Below are 17,711 nucleotides of genomic sequence, written 5' to 3'. Positions count from 1 at the left end.
AGAGCCCTGTGTGTGTCTCTCCCTCTGTTTATCTATATGTCAGCTCGTGTGCTTGGCTGTAATCACCTGTATATACATATAGTATATATATTTATAATGTGTCGGTGCCTGTGGCAGACACTTCCAAAGGGCAAGGATGCTTGTGCTGTATTATAGCCTGATGATAAGGGATGAACTATGCCTGGCTTCTATTACAATTCATTTTCAGCCTATTGTAGCCGGGTTTTTTTGGTTGTTTTACACATTTAATAGTGAATCATATATTCATGCGATGCTCCTTTATCTGACCGTTACTAAATAAACGACCACAATGATTATTTTAAAAGTCAACACAATGTCCCTGCTGGACAGAGGCAGTTGTACTATCTTAGTAAGTGAGCAGACTTTATGGTGTGATATGTAAAGTGCTGTGACAGCTGATGGCACTGTATACTGATATACTTTTCCTGTACTGATCCTAAGTTACCTCCTGTATTTTCCAGAGCTGCACTCACTATTCTGCTGGTGAAGTCACTATGTACATATATTACATTACTGATCCTGTACTGATCCTGAGTTACATCCTGTATTACACTCCAGAGCTGCACTCACTATTCTGCTGGTGCAGTCACTGTGTACATACATTACATTACTGATCCTGAGTTACATCCTGTATTATACTCCAGAGCTGCACTCACTATTCTGCTGGTGCAGTCACTGTGTACATACATTACATTACTTATCCTGAGTTACCTCCTGTATTACACTCCAGAGCTGCACTCACTATTCTTCTAGTGCAGTCACTGTGTACATACATTACATTACTTATCCTGTACTGACCTTGAGTTACATCCTGTATTATGCCCCAGAGCTGCACTCAATATTCTGCTGGTGCAGTCACTGTATACATACATTACTGATCCTGAGTTACCTCCTGTATTTTCCAGAGCTGCACTCACTGTTCTGCTGGTGCAGTCACTGTGTGCATACATTTCATTTCTGATCCTGAGTTATATCCTGTATTTTACTCCAGAGCTGCACTCACTATTCTGCTGGTGCAGTCACTGTGTACATACATTACATTACTGATCCTGTATTGATCCTGATTTACATCCTGTATTATACCCCAGAGCTGCACTCACTATTCTGCTGGTGCAGTCACTGTGTGCATACATTACATTACTGATCCTGAGTTACATCCTGTATTTTACTCCAGAGCTGCACTCACTATTATGCTGGTGCAGTCACTGTGTACATACATTACATTACTGATTCTGAGTTACATCCTGTATTGTACTCCAGAGCTGCACTCACTATTCTGCTGGTGCAGTCACTGTGTACATACATTACATTACTGATTCTGAGTTACATCCTGTATTGTACTCCAGAGCTGCACTCACTATTCTGCTGGTGCAGTCACTGTGTACATACATTACATTACTGATCCTCTATTGATCCTGATTTGATTTACATCCTGTATTATACCCCAGAGCTGCCCTCACTATTCTGCTGGTGCAGTCACTGTGTACATACATTACATTACTGATCCTGAGTTACATCCTGTATTTTACTCCAGAGCTGCACTCACTATTCTGCTGGTGCAGTCACTGTGTACATAGATTACATTACTGATCCTGAGTTACATCCTTATTATACTCCAGAGCTGCACTCACTACTCTGCTGGTGCAGTCACTGTGTACATACATTACATTACTGATCCTGTACTGATCCTGCGTTACATCCTGTATTTTACTCCAGAGCTTCACTCACTATTCTGCTGGTGCAGTCACTGTGTACATACATTACATTACTGACCCTGAGTTACATCCTGTATTATACTCCAGAGCTGCACTCACTACTCTGCTGGTGCAGTCACTGTGTACATACATTACATTACTGATCCTGTACTGATCCAGAGTTACATCCTGTATTTTACTCCAGAGCTGCACTCACTATTCTGCTGGTGCAGTCACTGTGTACATACATTACATTACTGATTCTGAGTTACATCCTGTATTGTACTCCAGAGCTGCACTCACTATTCTGCTGGTGCAGTCACTGTGTACATACATTACATTACTGATCCTCTATTGATCCTGATTTGATTTACATCCTGTATTATACCCCAGAGCTGCCCTCACTATTCTGCTGGTGCAGTCACTGTGTACATACATTACATTACTGATCCTGAGTTACATCCTGTATTTTACTCCAGAGCTGCACTCACTATTCTGCTGGTGCAGTCACTGTGTACATAGATTACATTACTGATCCTGAGTTACATCCTTATTATACTCCAGAGCTGCACTCACTACTCTGCTGGTGCAGTCACTGTGTACATACATTACATTACTGATCCTGTACTGATCCTGCGTTACATCCTGTATTTTACTCCAGAGCTTCACTCACTATTCTGCTGGTGCAGTCACTGTGTACATACATTACATTACTGACCCTGAGTTACATCCTGTATTATACTCCAGAGCTGCACTCACTACTCTGCTGGTGCAGTCACTGTGTACATACATTACATTACTGATCCTGTACTGATCCTGAGTTACATCCTGTATTATACTCCAGAGCTGCACTCACTATTCTGCTGGTGCAGTCACTGTGTACATGCATTACATTACTGATCCTGTACTGATCCTGAGTTACATCCTGTATTATACCCCAGAGCTGCACTCACTATTCTGCTGGTGCAGTCACTGTGTACATACATTACATTACATTACTGATCCTGTACTGATCCTGAGTTACATCCTGTATTATACTCCAGAGCTGCACTCACTATTCTGCTGGTGCAGTCACTGTGTACATACTGTACATTACATTACTGACCCTGAGTTACATCCTGTATTATACTCCAGAGCTGCACTCATTGTTCTGCTGGTGCAATCGCTGTGTGCATACATTGCATTACTGATCCTGTACTGATCCTGAGTTACATCCTGTATTATACTCCAGAGCTGCACTCACTATTCTGCTGGTGCAGTCACTGTGTGCATACATTACATTACTGATCCTGTACTGATCCTGAGTTACATCCTGTATTATACCCCAGAGCTGCACTCACTATTCTGCTGGTGCTGTCACTGTGTACATACATTACATTACTGATCCTGTACTGATCCTGAGTTACATCCTGTATTATACTCCAGAGCTGCACTCACTATTCTGCTGGTGCAGTCACTGTGTACATACATTACATTACTGACCCTGAGTTACATCCTGTATTATACTCCAGAGCTGCACTCACTATTCTGCTGGTGCAGTCACTGTGTACATACATTACATTACTGATCCTGTACTGATCCTGTGTTACATCCTGTATTATACTCCAGAGCTGCACTCACTATTCTGCTGGTGCGGTCACTGTGTACATACATTACATTACTGATCCTGTACTGATCCTGAGTTACATCCTGTATTATACTCCAGAGCTTCTGCTGGTGCAGTCACTGTGTACATACATTACATTACTGATCCTGAGTTACATCCTGTATCATGCCCCAGAGCTGCACTCACTGTTCTGCTGGTGCAGTCACTGTGTACATACATTACATTACTGACTCTGAGTTACATCCTGTATTATACTCCAGAGCTGCATTCACTATTCTGCTGGTGCAGTCACTGTGTACATACATTACATTACTGATCCTGAGTTACATCCTGTATTATACTTCAGAGCTGCACTCACTATTCTGCTGGTGCAGTCACTGTGTACATACATTACATTACTGATCCTGAGTTACATCCTGTATTATGCCCCAGAGCTGCACTCACTGTTCTGCTGGTGCAGTCACTGTGTACATACAGTACATTACATTACTGACTCTGAGTTACATCCTGTATTATACTCCAGAGCTGCATTCACTATTCTGCTGGTGCAGTCACTGTGTACATACATTACATTACTGATCCTGAGTTACATCCTGTATTATACTCCAGAGCTGCACTCACTATTCTGCTGGTGCAGTCACTGTGTACATACATTACATCACTGATCCTGAGTTACATCCTGTATTATGCCCCAGAGCTGCACTCACTGTTCTGCTGGTGCAGTCACTGTGTACATACAGTACATTACTGATCCTGTACTGATCCTGTGTTACATCCTGTATTATACTCCAGAGCTGCACTCACTATTCTGCTGGTGCAGTCACTGTGTACATACATTACATTACTGATCCTGAGTTACATCCTGTATTATACTTCAGAGCTGCACTCACTATTCTGCTGGTGCAGTCACTGTGTACATACATTACATTACTGATCCTGAGTTACATCCTGTATTATGCCCCAGAGCTGCATTCACTATTCTGCTGGTGCAGTCACTGTGTACATACAGTACATTACATTACTGACTCTGAGTTACATCCTGTATTATACTCCAGAGCTGCACTCACTATTCTGCTGGTGCAGTCACTGTGTACATACATTACATTACTGATCCTGAGTTACATCCTGTATTATACTTCAGAGCTGCACTCACTATTCTGCTGGTGCAGTCACTGTGTACATACATTACATTACTGATCCTGAGTTACATCCTGTATTATGCCCCAGAGCTGCATTCACTATTCTGCTGGTGCAGTCACTGTGTACATACAGTACATTACATTACTGATCCTGAGTTACATCCTGTATTATACTCCAGAGCTGCACTCACTATTCTGCTGGTGCAGTCACTGTGTACATACATTACATTACTGATCCTGAGTTACATCCTGTATCATGCCCCAGAGCTGCACTCACTGTTCTGCTGGTGCAGTCACTGTGTACATACATTACATTACTGACTCTGAGTTACATCCTGTATTATCCTCCAGAGCTGCACTCACTATTCTGCTGGTGCAGTCACTGTGTACATACATTACATTACTGACTCTGAGTTACATCCTGTATTATACTCCAGAGCTGCATTCACTATTCTGCTGGTGCAGTCACTGTGTACATACATTACATTACTGATCCTGCGTTACATCCTGTATTATACCCCAGAGCTGCACTCACTATTCTGCTGGTGCAGTCACTGTGTACATACATTACATTACTGACCCTGAGTTACATCCTGTATTATACTCCAGAGCTGCATTCACTATTCTGCTGGTGAAGTTACTCTGTACATTCACTACTTATCCTGTTCTGATCCTGAGCTATGTCATGTATTATCAAGTCTATAAAATGGATGAAATCCCTCAGAGGAGATGTTCAATCCGCCATATCTCCCCTGGGAAGGGGGTTATCACAGTCTCACATGGGTATCAGTCTTGCATCATTATGTTTGTGAAAACACACAATCTGCTTGCACCTTAACCCCTGAATTTCTATCTCCTGACATCAACATTGAATCCTCGCCAGAAATTGGACACACAGCTGGCCGCTGATGCTGACGGCATTACGGCCACATTCTCACCCACAGCCGTCACTCCCAGAAGACATGACTTAGCTGTTAGCACAGCAGACAATGACAGGGAGAACACTGGACACAACTGAACAATGTGACGTCAACCCGTGTCTTGTGTCCTTGTTTACCAACTGCATTATAACAGGTGCCGCAGTCACATCCGCACAAAAATCAACCAATATATTAGTAAGAGATCAGGATGTGCTAATCTAACTATTTATTTTACCATGGCAGAAGTTGCCTTTGGGTTTGATACAATCTAGTTAATTGAAAAAGGGAATGTACTGTATATGGTACAGCATATGAAGTCTGTATAGAAGGCTTTAGAAAAAGAAGTGCAATGGAGGCACGGTGGCTCAGTGATTAGCACAGCAGCCTTGCAGAGCTGGGGTTTCGGGGTTCAAATCCCACCAAGGACAACATCTGCAAGGAGTTTGTATGTTCTCCCTGTGTTTGCGTGGGTTTCCTCCTATGATGATAGGGAATTTAGATTGTGAGCCCCAGGATTGATAGAGTAGCAGTTCCCTAAAGAATAAAGGAATCGCAAACAAAACAGCAGCAACCAACATAAACTACAGCAATGTGAATGAATCCAACAAAGCCTATTACCAGCAGAAAGAAACAATAGGGAAAGGTATTTAAAGCTGCACCCGAAAAGTGATAGGGAAGACAAACAGAGTAAATGAAAAACACCTGTTACCTAAAGCCGACAGAAACAAAGATAGCATAACTAAAACATCCAAAGAAAAGGCATCCCTGTTGTGGCTCAGCGGAAAAAGAATACAGGATTAAGGGTTTGAAACCAGAAGCATGACAGTACCCTCTTCTAAGGGGTACTTCACACATAGCGAGATCGCTGAAACGTCACAGGTTGTGACACATAGCGGCGACCTCCCCCCCGCTGCAATATCACTGATCGTGCTCAAATGTCCTAGGCCATTTTTTGATCGTTGGTGTCCCGCTGGCCGGCATGCATCACTGTGTTTAATGCTGACGAGCGACCTTGTTGGTGACTCAGAACTCAGGGACGCAGGCGTGATTTTGCTTTGTCTTTTCAACGCCCCCTCAGCTCCGATTGGTGGACTCAAATTAGGATCTTTGTAGCGTTTCCCTTTATAGCTCAGCTATCAATTATATGCAATCATAACATTTAACATGTACAGTTATAATAATCACGTGTCCCCGTGTCAGTGACTGTGGATTCACAAATAAATAGCGCACTAGCGACTCAGACAGGGACACTGAAGCAAACCGCATAGTGATAGCGCAATAGTGGCCACCAATTGGAGCAGAGGTGCATGGAAAAGGTAACGCTGAATCACGCCTATCGAGGTCTGAGTCGTCAGAATAGCTGCTGTGTGACAAGGTCCCAACGACCACCGAGGTTGTTATACGGATCGCTGTATCGTTGCTGCGTCATTGAGTAGATCTGCCTGTTTGACAGCTTACTAGCGACCTTGTAGCGACGTACCAGCGATCCTTACAGGTCGTATCGTTGTCAGAATCGCTGGTGGATCGCTATGTGTAACGGGACCCTAAGAGAGGCCACTGGACTCACCGAGATTCCCAACTTCTGACGCCACAGATAGAACTCGCTCACTAGGCGATCAGCATGTAAACCTTTAGCATTCACCCAGGAGTTATCCTCCAGACCAAAACCCTTCCACTTAATGAGAAACTGCAATTGCTCTGTGACATCTCGCGTTCCTTGTCCTCTTCCAAGACAATCTCAATATTGTCCTGAGGACCCAGCGTCCTTTCAAACTATCTAAGAATAGAGACATGGAAGGAATTATTAATTAATTAATGATTAATGATCTTGATTATCTTATACGGTCCAACAAATTTAGGAGCAAATTTTCTAGATGGAACTTTAAGATGAAGATCCTTAGAGAATAACCAGACAAATTCACCCACCTTAAAAACAGGAGCCCTCCTACGTCTGTGGTTAGCAGTTCTCTCAGTCTGATCACAAGTTATCAAATGACCTCTTTTCACTTCTCTCCAGACCTTAAGTACGGTAAATGAAAAGAATATCTTTCCTCTATTGGGACCGCAGACTGCAAACCAGAAAAATATCTGAAGACCGGCTGAAAATCCCCACAACAAATAAAAGGCGAAGTACCAGAAGCATACAGGTGCGGTTATTGAGTGAGAACTCAGTCAGAGTAAAGGCCCCGTCACACACAGCGAGATCGCTAGCGAGATCGCTGATTTTGTGATGCAACAGCGATCTCGCCAGCGACATCGCTGTGTGTGACATGCATCAGCGACCGGTCCCCCTGCCGGGTATCGCTGATCATGCTCTAATGTCCTGGGCCATTTTTTGATCGTTGGTCTCCCGCTCGCTGCGTGTGGCAGCGGGAGAGCAACGATCAGCGAGCTCCCAGCGCTGTACGCAGACCCTGGGAGCTGGTATCCAAGGTAGATATCGGGTAACTAAGCACGCGTGTCGCTTAGTTGCCTGCTGTGTACCTTGGATACCTGCGTGATCGCGCTGGGAGCTGGTATCCAAGGTAAACAGCGGGTAACTTTGTGATGCGCTCGCTTAGTTACCCGATATTTACCTTGGACACCAGCTCCCAGCGCCAGCACGCAGGTATCAAAGGTATACAGCGGGTAACTAAGCAACGTGCGCACTTAGTTACTCGATATTTTCCTTGGATACCAGCGTCCTCGCTGGTGCTGATCGCTGGTGAAATCTGCCTGTTTGACAGCTCACCAGCGATCATGTAGCGAGGCACTAGCGATCCTGACAAGTTTGTATCGTTGTCGGGATCGCTGGTGCATCGTTTAGTGTAACAGGACCTTAAGAAAATCCACCCAGTCTTCTTGATTAGATGAGATAACACATCTTAAATATTGTTCCAATATCTGGTTCATTCTCTCGGTTTAACCATTTGTCTCAGGATGATAACCTGCAGAGAATGAAAGCTTAATTCCCAACCTGGAGAAAAAGCTATGCCAAAAGCTAGCTACAAACTGAACCCTTCTATCGTAAACAATGTTTTTAGGAACACCATTTAACCTAACAACGTGGGAGATAAGCAAAGTAGTTAAGCTTTTAGCTGTAGGCAATTTTGGTAGAGGAACCAAGTGAACCATCTTGCTAAAATAGTGCACCACTACCCACACCATAGAATTACCTCCAGAATTTGATAAATCTTTGACAAAATCCATAGACAAGTGAATTCAAGGCTGAGACGAAACCTCATTAGACAAAAAAAATCCTGCCAAGGCCTGGCGAGAGGCTTTAGATCTGGCAAAAATTTTGCACTTAAGCCCCCATTACACACTGCGATATCGCTAGCAATATCGCTGTAAGGTCACCGATTGTGTGACGTTGCAGCGATATTGCTAGCGATATCGCTGCATGTGATACTTACCTCCGACCGGCTCCCCCGCTGGTTATCGCTGATCGCGCGAGAAGCTCCTGGACCATTCCTCGTCGGCCACTTCCTGCTGCGCTTCCTGTGGAGCCGGGCGGGAGGACGCAGGATCGCCGTGTCTGACAGGTAAGTAGCGATCCCCGTCCCCAACGATGTCGCTAGTGAGATCTGCCTGTGTGGCAGCTCACTAGCGACCACTTAGCGATTCACCAGCGATCCTGACCGCGTCATATCGCTGGTCGGGATCGCTGGTGCATCGCTAGGTGTAACGGTACCCTTACTGACATACTCATCCACATCTTTTCGATCACTCTGCCAACAAAAGGACCTGGAAACAGCTCTCCAGGTGGCAGAGGAACCAGGATGTCCCACCAACACTGAGTCATGTACTTCGTTAAGATCAGTGCGAAGAGTAAAAGGCACAATAAACTTGCCGGTTGACAAGCCCTCCAGTGCATCATTCTGAGCCTCCATAATGCGCTGTTTGAGATTGATAGTCAAAGCACCCAACACCACACGTTCACTAAGAATTTTGACTGGATTTTCGTTCTTCAACTCCGCAACGAAACTGTGTGATAAGGAATCCGCATTAACATTCTCAGTACCAGGGAGATATGAAAAATCAAACTGAGAGAAAAAGAAAGCCCACCAGGCCTGTCTAGTATTCAAGCACTTGTCAGCATAAAATTTTTGTGATCAGTGAAGAACGTTACACTATGCCTAGCCACCTCCAATCAATGCCTCCATTCCTCGAAAGCTCTCTTAACTGCCAAGAGTTGCCGATGGCCTATATCATAGTTGGACTCAGCTTGTGAGAATTTCCAAGATAAAAAAGCACAAGGATGAAAATAACGGTCCTTCTTCTGTGAAAAGAACAGCACCCATCCCTACAGAATAGGTGTCTACCTCAACCGCAAAAGGCAAATCAACATCGGATTGACTAAAGAACGGCGCTGTAGAAAGGCTAACTTGAGAGCAACAAAAGCATGAACAGCCTCAGAAGACAAAGAGTTAAAGTCAGCACCTTTCCTAGTCATATGAGTAAGAAGTTTGACTGATAATTTTTTAATGAACTTATGATAATTAACAAAATCTAAGAACCTCTGTAAAGCTTTAAGATTAGTAGGTTGCACCCAATCAAGTACGGCCTGTACTTTAACGGGATCCATCTGAAAACCTTCAGCAGAAAGCAAATGACCCAAGAACTGAATTTTCTGCCCCTAAAACTAACAGTTATCTAGTTTGGCAAAAAAATGATAGTCCTGAAGAACATGAAGCACCTGTTGAACATGTTTCTCGCGAGAACCTGAGTAGATCAAAATATCTAGGTGTATCACCAGCAGGAAACACCAGTAAGAGAAGCTGCACCCGAAAGGTGATAGGGCAGACAGAGTAAATGAAAAAGACATGTTACCCAAAGCCGATAGAAACAAAGATAACCGAACAAAAACACCCAATGAAAAGTGTATCTGTTGTGGCTCAGCGGAAAGAGATACCTATCACAGAACACAGGATCATGGATTCAAATCCAGAAGCATGACAACTGTGTTTGGAAGATTCTGGGCTATCACACTGAGAGAATGTACTTCAGGGGCATTGTTTTGTGTTTGGGGGATTGTATCATCGGGATATAATACTGTGTGGGGGGTAATTTATCGTGTGGACATCATACTGAGTGTGGGGGAATGTACTGTGGGGGCATCATACTGTGTATGGGGGAATGTACTGTGGGGGCATCATACTGTGTGGGGGAATGTACTGTGGGGGCATCATACTGTGTGTGTGGCAATGTACTGTGGGGGCATCATACTGTGTGTGTGGGAATGTTCTGTGAGGGCATCATACTTTGTGTGGGGGAATCTACTGTGGGGGCATCATACTGTGTGTGGGGAATGTACTGTGAGGACATCATACTGTGTGTGGGGGAATGTACTGTGGGGCCATCATACTATGTGTGGGGAATGTACTGTGGGGCATCATACTGTGTGTGAGGGAATGTAATGTGGGGACATCATACTGTGTGTGGGGGAATTTACTGTGGGGGCATCATACTGTGTGTGAGGGAATGTACTGTGGGGACATCATACTGTGTGTGGGGGAATGTACTGTGGGGCATCATACTGTGTGTGGGGGAATGTACTGTGGGGGCATCATACTGTGTGTGGAGGAATGTACTGTGGGGCATCATACTGTGTGGGGGAATCTACTGTAGGGCATCATACTGTGTGGGGGAATGTACTGTGCGGCATCATACTGTGTGTGGGGGAATGTACTGTGGGGCCATCATACTGTGTGGGGGGGAATGTACTGTGGGGCATCATACTGTGTGTGGGGGAATGTACTGTGGGGCATCATACTGTGTGTGGGGGAATGTACTGTGGGGCCATCATACTGTGTGTGGGGGAATGTACTGTGGGGCATCATACTGTGTGTGGGGGAATGTACTGTGGGGCATCATACTGTGTGTGGGGGAATGTACTGTGGGGCATCATACTGTGTGTGGGGGAATCTACTGTGGGGCATCATACTGTGTGTGAGGGAATGTTCTGTGAGGACATCATACTGTGTGTGGGGGAATGTACTGTGTGGCATCATACTGTGTGTGGGGAATGTACTGTGGGTCATCATACTGTGTGTGGGGGAATGTGCTGTGGGGGCATCATGCTGTGTGTGGGGGAATGTACTGTGGGGCATCATACTGTGTGTGGGGGAATGTACTGTGGGGCCATCATACTGTGTGTGGGGGGAATGTACTGTGGGGCATCATACTGCGTGTGGAGGAATGTACTGTGGGGCATCATACTGTGTGTGGGGGAATCTACTGTGGGGCATCATACTGTGTGTGAGGGAATGTTCTGTGAGGACATCATATTGTGTGTGAGGGAATGTTCTGTGAGGACATCATACTGTGTGTGGGGGAATGTACTGTGTGGCATCATACTGTGTGTGGGGGAATGTACTGTGGGGCCATCATACTGTGTGTGGGGAATGTACTGTGGGGCATCATACTGCGTGTGGAGGAATGTACTGTGGGGAATCATACTGTGTGTGGGGGAATGTACTGTGGGGCATCATACTGTGTGTGGGGGAATCTACTGTGGGGCATCATACTGTGTGTGAGGGAATGTTCTGTGAGGACATCATACTGTGTGTGAGGGAATGTTCTGTGAGGACATGATACTGTGTGTGGGGGAATGTACTGTGTGGCATCATACTGTGTGTGGGGGAATGTACTGTGGGGCCATCATACTGTGTGTGGGGAATGTACTGTGGGTCATCATACTGTGTGTGGGGGAATGTACTGTGGGGGCATCATGCTGTGTGTGGGGGAATGTACTGTGGGGCATCATACTGTGTGTGGGGGAATCTACTGTGGGGCATCATACTGTGTGTGGGAGAATGTACTGTGGGGCATCATACTGTGTGTGGGGAAATGTACTTTGGGGCATCATACTGTGTGTGGGGGAATTTACTGTGGGGCATCATACTGTGTGTGAGGGAATATTCTGTGAGGGCATCATACTGTGTGTGAGGGAATGTTATGTGAGGGCATCATACTGTGTGTGGGGGAATTTACTGTGGGGCATCATACTGTGTGTGGGGGAATGTACTGTGGGACATCATACTGTGTGTGAGGGAATATTCTGTGAGGGCATCATACTGTGTGTGAGGGAATGTTCTGTGAGGGCATCATACTGTGTGTGGGGGAATTTACTGTGGGGCATCATACTGTGTGTGGGGGAATGTACTGTGGGACATCATACTGTGTGTGGGGGAATGTACTGTGGGGGCATCATACTGTGTGTGGGGGAATGTACTGTGGGGGCATCATACTGTGTGTGGGGGAATGTACTGTGGGGGCATCATACTGTGTGTGGGGAATGTACTGTGGGACATCATACTGTGTGTGGGAATGTACTGTGGGGCATCATACTGTGTGTGAGGGAATATTCTGTGTGGGCATCATACTGTGTGTGAGGGAATGTTCTGTGAGGGCATCATACTGTGTGTGGGAATGTACTGTGGGGCATCATACTGTGTGGGGGAATTTACTGTGGGGCATCATACTGTGTGTGAGGGAATATTCTGTGTGGGCATCATACTGTGTGTGAGGGAATGTTCTGTGAGGGCATCATACTGTGTGTGGGGGAATGTACTGTGAGGGCATCATACTATATATGTTGGTGAATGTACTGTGAGGCCATCATTCTGTGTGCTGGGCAAATTACTGTGGGGGAATCATACTGTATCAAAAAAGGGTTACCGTATTTTGTGGAAATGCTGATGGGCCTCACTAGGGCAGTATTTCTTTCTGTGCTCATCTAAAGGACCGAATGTTAAGGAAGTGGTTTAATGTAAAATAATAATGCTGCGGTGTGTCCCTCTTTCCTGTATTTCAACGTTGGCAGGTAGAGATATCTGGGCCTTCAACTGGACTCCTTGAAACGCCCTTTACAGTGGAAGAGATTATAAAGTACAAAATTGAGATGGGTAGGATATGGAGGAAATAAAGACCACAGAGACTCATATAGAGGGCCTGTCCCCAAAAACTAATTTGCTATATTACCTTTAATGGGCATATCCGGATCTTTAAAGTGTCATGCTGATTGACAGCCAACTTCCCCCAAGTAGGCATCAGAGAGCGTCTGTCAATCAGCATGACACCAGTAGTCCCGCCTGTCAACAGGAAGAGAAACTGCTGCTCTGTTGAGAGGGAGTAGCTGGATCTCTGGCAGGAGTGGTCAGTGAACGGCGGCGGGTACAACAGACATGTAGTTGCCTCGGTTAGCAAATAATTGCTTTTTTTTTCTTCAAAAGTCTCGGATATCCCCCTCTAATACACACAGAACATGTCCAAGTCATCACTGTTCAGATTGTGTTCTGATCCTTCCATCAGATATTCCATCTTAGTGCTAAAAGATTCAGACAGAACCTCTTACGGAGCCATAGAGTGGAATGAGACAAGCTGAGTTTATATGGACTCCGTTTGTGCATTTTGTCTGGTGGCGTGCATTTTTTACAGGCAGGAAGAAGAGCGCAGTGGACCAGGTTTTTGTGCCTGTCTGAAAAGACGGACCATGCCAGAAAAAAAGCACAAACGGATGCCATATGAATTCTATTTTTCTCCTTCCACGCTAAGGGTGAGACGAAGGTTCCATCTGAATCCCATTTGTCGGCTGGAGATGACTTTCGGTACAATTTTGGACATGCCACAACCACAAAAAGGTAAATAACCTTTTATAGAGTTCTCTATTATCAACTCTAGATAACCAATACAATCACTTGATATTTTTTGCCAAAAACGCATTGTTTCATCTTGTTTGGCAATGTTTAAAAATGAAAAATAAAAAAAAATAATGCTGAAAAGAAAAGTTCTGTGTTCGTGTATGTTGTAGATGTCTCGTTGAAATCTGCTCTGGATTTAGGCAGTTGTGTACTCCAGTCGACCGTTCATTTTCTGATTAATGGAGTATTGCAAAATTATTGAATTGATGAAAATCTGTTAGTTCCTCGTGTGCGTAAATAATTCACAGATGTGATCGTCTGAAAGTGTCCAGAGCGTTTAACACGCACTAACTTTTTGTTATTTTTTTCTAATGTGTTTAATATTTGCTTTTTAAGAGATTGAAAAACCATAAAGCAAAGAAACCTTTTCAAAGAATAAAGTTTTTCACCCCCAAAATCTAATAGACCGAAAAAAAAAAAATAATAATTTATTGAAATTCCTCATTATTAGGACTGAACACTTTTGCTGTTTTAGACATTTCCTGCCACCCCGTGAGATTCTCAATTCCATCCGATTTCATACTGAGCCAATTACAGAGGACCGGGCCTCAAGGCACTCTCCGTCTACCTTTTGTGTGTGAGATGTCTGAGGAGCATTATCAACCCCCCAGCTCTACAAACCTCATGTATTTGATAAAGAAAGGTGGGGAGACGTCCCAAAAGGAAGGGGACTTTCTGGAAAGAATGCAAGGAACATGGACGAGGAATTTAAACCTAGACAAGAGGCTTAGCAGCATTAAAGCTATTTCTTCATTGTTCACATTTTTCATGCCAACTTAGCTTTCAATAGACTACAAGACAATAACTCAATAATTAGCACTGGAAGGTGATAAAAAGGAAACTGAATGAGCTTTCTTGGATTAGTTTATAGGGACATTTAGCATCTAGAGAACCTGGAGACAGCTAGAATAGACAAATAAACATCTTACTGATGACTCTTTTATTGGCTTTATTCGACTGCTAGTATAGAAACATTCAAGAGAGAGACAAATTACTGATCTACAGTATGTCTAGCATTCAATATCGCCTAAGGTGCCACTAAACGTTGGACCTTAGTCTAATCAGAATGATCGTTGGTCGGGTAAAAATTAACAATTGTTTCAGACGACCCATCACAGATCTGCATTTTCTGAAATTAAGTTGACTCTGTTTTGATGTTTGTTTGTTTTTTAAGAAGACAAAAGATTTCCGCAAACTCGCTTTTCTGGATAGATTAGTCCTAAAAAGATCATTTGTTCATCGCCCATTGTCATTGGATGGGCAGGTTGATGAATGTAACGGCCAAAATGGTATAAAATGTGTATGGCTGTTGGTTAGTCAACCGTTGTTCAACCATATAACCACCATTAGTATATAAACTGCCCATGCATATTAGGTAAAAATGGGCCGACGAACATTTGTTCAATCTTTGTTCAACCATCAAACCACCTTTGCAGAATAACCACCCAGTGATTGTAGGAATGTTCTTACAATAGATCAGTAAGTTAAGAGTTGGTGGAAAAGCTTATGGAAAGTTTGTTGGTTGATCACCTGAGTGACCCATGCACATTCCACCTGTGCATATCATCCAACGGAAAAAATCCAACATGCCCAACTGGACTATGAACGGTGGACCATTAAAATGAACGATTGTTCAGTTCATCGATCCAGAAGACTGTCGCTCGTTTCAGTCATTAACTTTGATCTAATCTATAATCCTTTAGGGTGACAGAATTCTTATTGCTCATATGGTCTGAATATATGGCCAAAATGATGGGTTAAAGAGTATGGACACTCTATTTTATGCAAAATCAGCTATGCATAGAGGATTAAAATCTGCAGAAACATGAAACATTTAGTGTCCTCCTAGGTCTGCAGATGTGGATATGCTTGTGTTCTCTTAGAGTGCTCCAAAAATGTTGCCCTGTCCAGTGAACTCTATGTACCTGCAGTGAAACATTGTGCCCATACACACACTTTATTAGACAATTGCAGTTAACTGTCTGGATTTGGGGGAATTTTCTTTTGTATTTTTTTTTTTAAAGAATTATTCGCAAAAATGATTGCACAAAAAATGTAAAAATTCAGTACAGTCGCTTATAGCAAGCAACACAACCATCTGTCATGGACACTGATTTCAGATTTTTTTTCTCCTACTACTACTGCTTTTTAGTGCATTAAGAATGAAGAAAAAATGTGTAATTGTAATTCAAATAAAAAAAAAAAAGCTAGCTACCGAAGAAAATATCACTAATCAATCATCATGAGGCTGGCTTATCTGCTGGCTATTATATTATTTCTCTCTGTCCATCTATCAACTGAATCTCTGTAATATTTCCAGACAAATACTCTCATGAGTTCTGCAGCTGTACAGAACATTACTGTTTAGAGTATTTGTCCAATGTTTTAGGGCCTTCTCTTGCTATCTCTATTGCTGAGCGGTGTCCTCACGCTATCCTAAAATCAACCTAAAATGTCTGCTCCATTCCATTCTTATGCTTTAATACAGGCTCTGATAGTCCCTCCTGATTGGCTGCAATATACCATGTGATGTGATAGCTGCAAGGCACTAGGGGGAAAGGTGAAGTCATGTCAACCTTGTTGTAATTTGGCCAGAACTATGGATGAGCGAGTATACTCGTTAGGATTCGGTACTCGGCGAGTAATGCGGTACTCGAATCCTGGCGAGTATTTCACTAGTCAGCACAGCCCGCACAGTCCCCGCACAGCCCAGCACAGTCCCCGCACAGTACCTGCACAGCCCAGCACAGTTCCACACAGCCCGGCATAGTCCCCGCACAGTACCTGCAAAACCCAGCACAGTACCTGCACAGTCCCACACAGTACCTGCACAGTCCAACACAGTCCCACACAGGCCAGCACAGTCCCACACAGCCCGGCATAGTCCCCGCACAGTACCTGCAAAGCCCAGCACAGTCCCGCACAGTACCTGCAGAGCCCAGCACAGTCCCGCACAGTACCTGCACAGTCCAACACAGTCCCACACAGGCCAGCACAGTCCCACACAGCCCGGCATAGTCCCCGCACAGTACCTGCAAAGCCCAGCACAGTCCCGCACAGTACCTGCAGAGCCCAGCACAGTCCCGCACAGTACCTGCACAGTCCGCACAGTACCTGCACAGTCCAACACAGTCCCACACAGGCCAGCACAGTCCCACACAGCCTGGCATACTCCCCGCACAGTACCTGCAAAGCCCAGCACAGTCCCGCACAGTACCTGCAGAGCCCAGCACAGTCCCGCACAGTACCTGCACAGTCCGCACAGTACCTGCACAGTCCAACACAGTCCCACACAGGCCAGCACAGTCCCACACAGCCCGGCATAGTCCCCGCACAGTACCTGCAAAGCTCAGCACAGTCCCACACAGACCAGCACAGTCCCACACAGCCCGGTATAGTCCCCGCAGAGTACCTGCAAAGCCCAGCACAGTCCCACACAGCCCGGCATAGTCCCCGCACAGTACCTGCAAAGCCCAGCATAGTCCAGCACAGTCCCACACAGCCTGGCATAGTCCCCGCACAGTACCTGCAAAGCCCGGCACAGTCTTCGCACAGCCGGCACAGGCAGGCACAGTCTTCGCACAGGCCAGCACAGCCCGGCACAGTCTTCGCACGGGCCAGCACAGTCTTCGCACAGGCCGGCACAG

Source organism: Dendrobates tinctorius, unplaced genomic scaffold (genome assembly GCF_039654945.1).
Source record: "Dendrobates tinctorius isolate UK_male_01 unplaced genomic scaffold, ASM3965494v1 ptg000202l, whole genome shotgun sequence".
NCBI classification, from domain to species: Eukaryota; Metazoa; Chordata; class Amphibia; order Anura; family Dendrobatidae; genus Dendrobates; species Dendrobates tinctorius.
Note: the sequence above shows the minus strand (reverse complement) of the source record.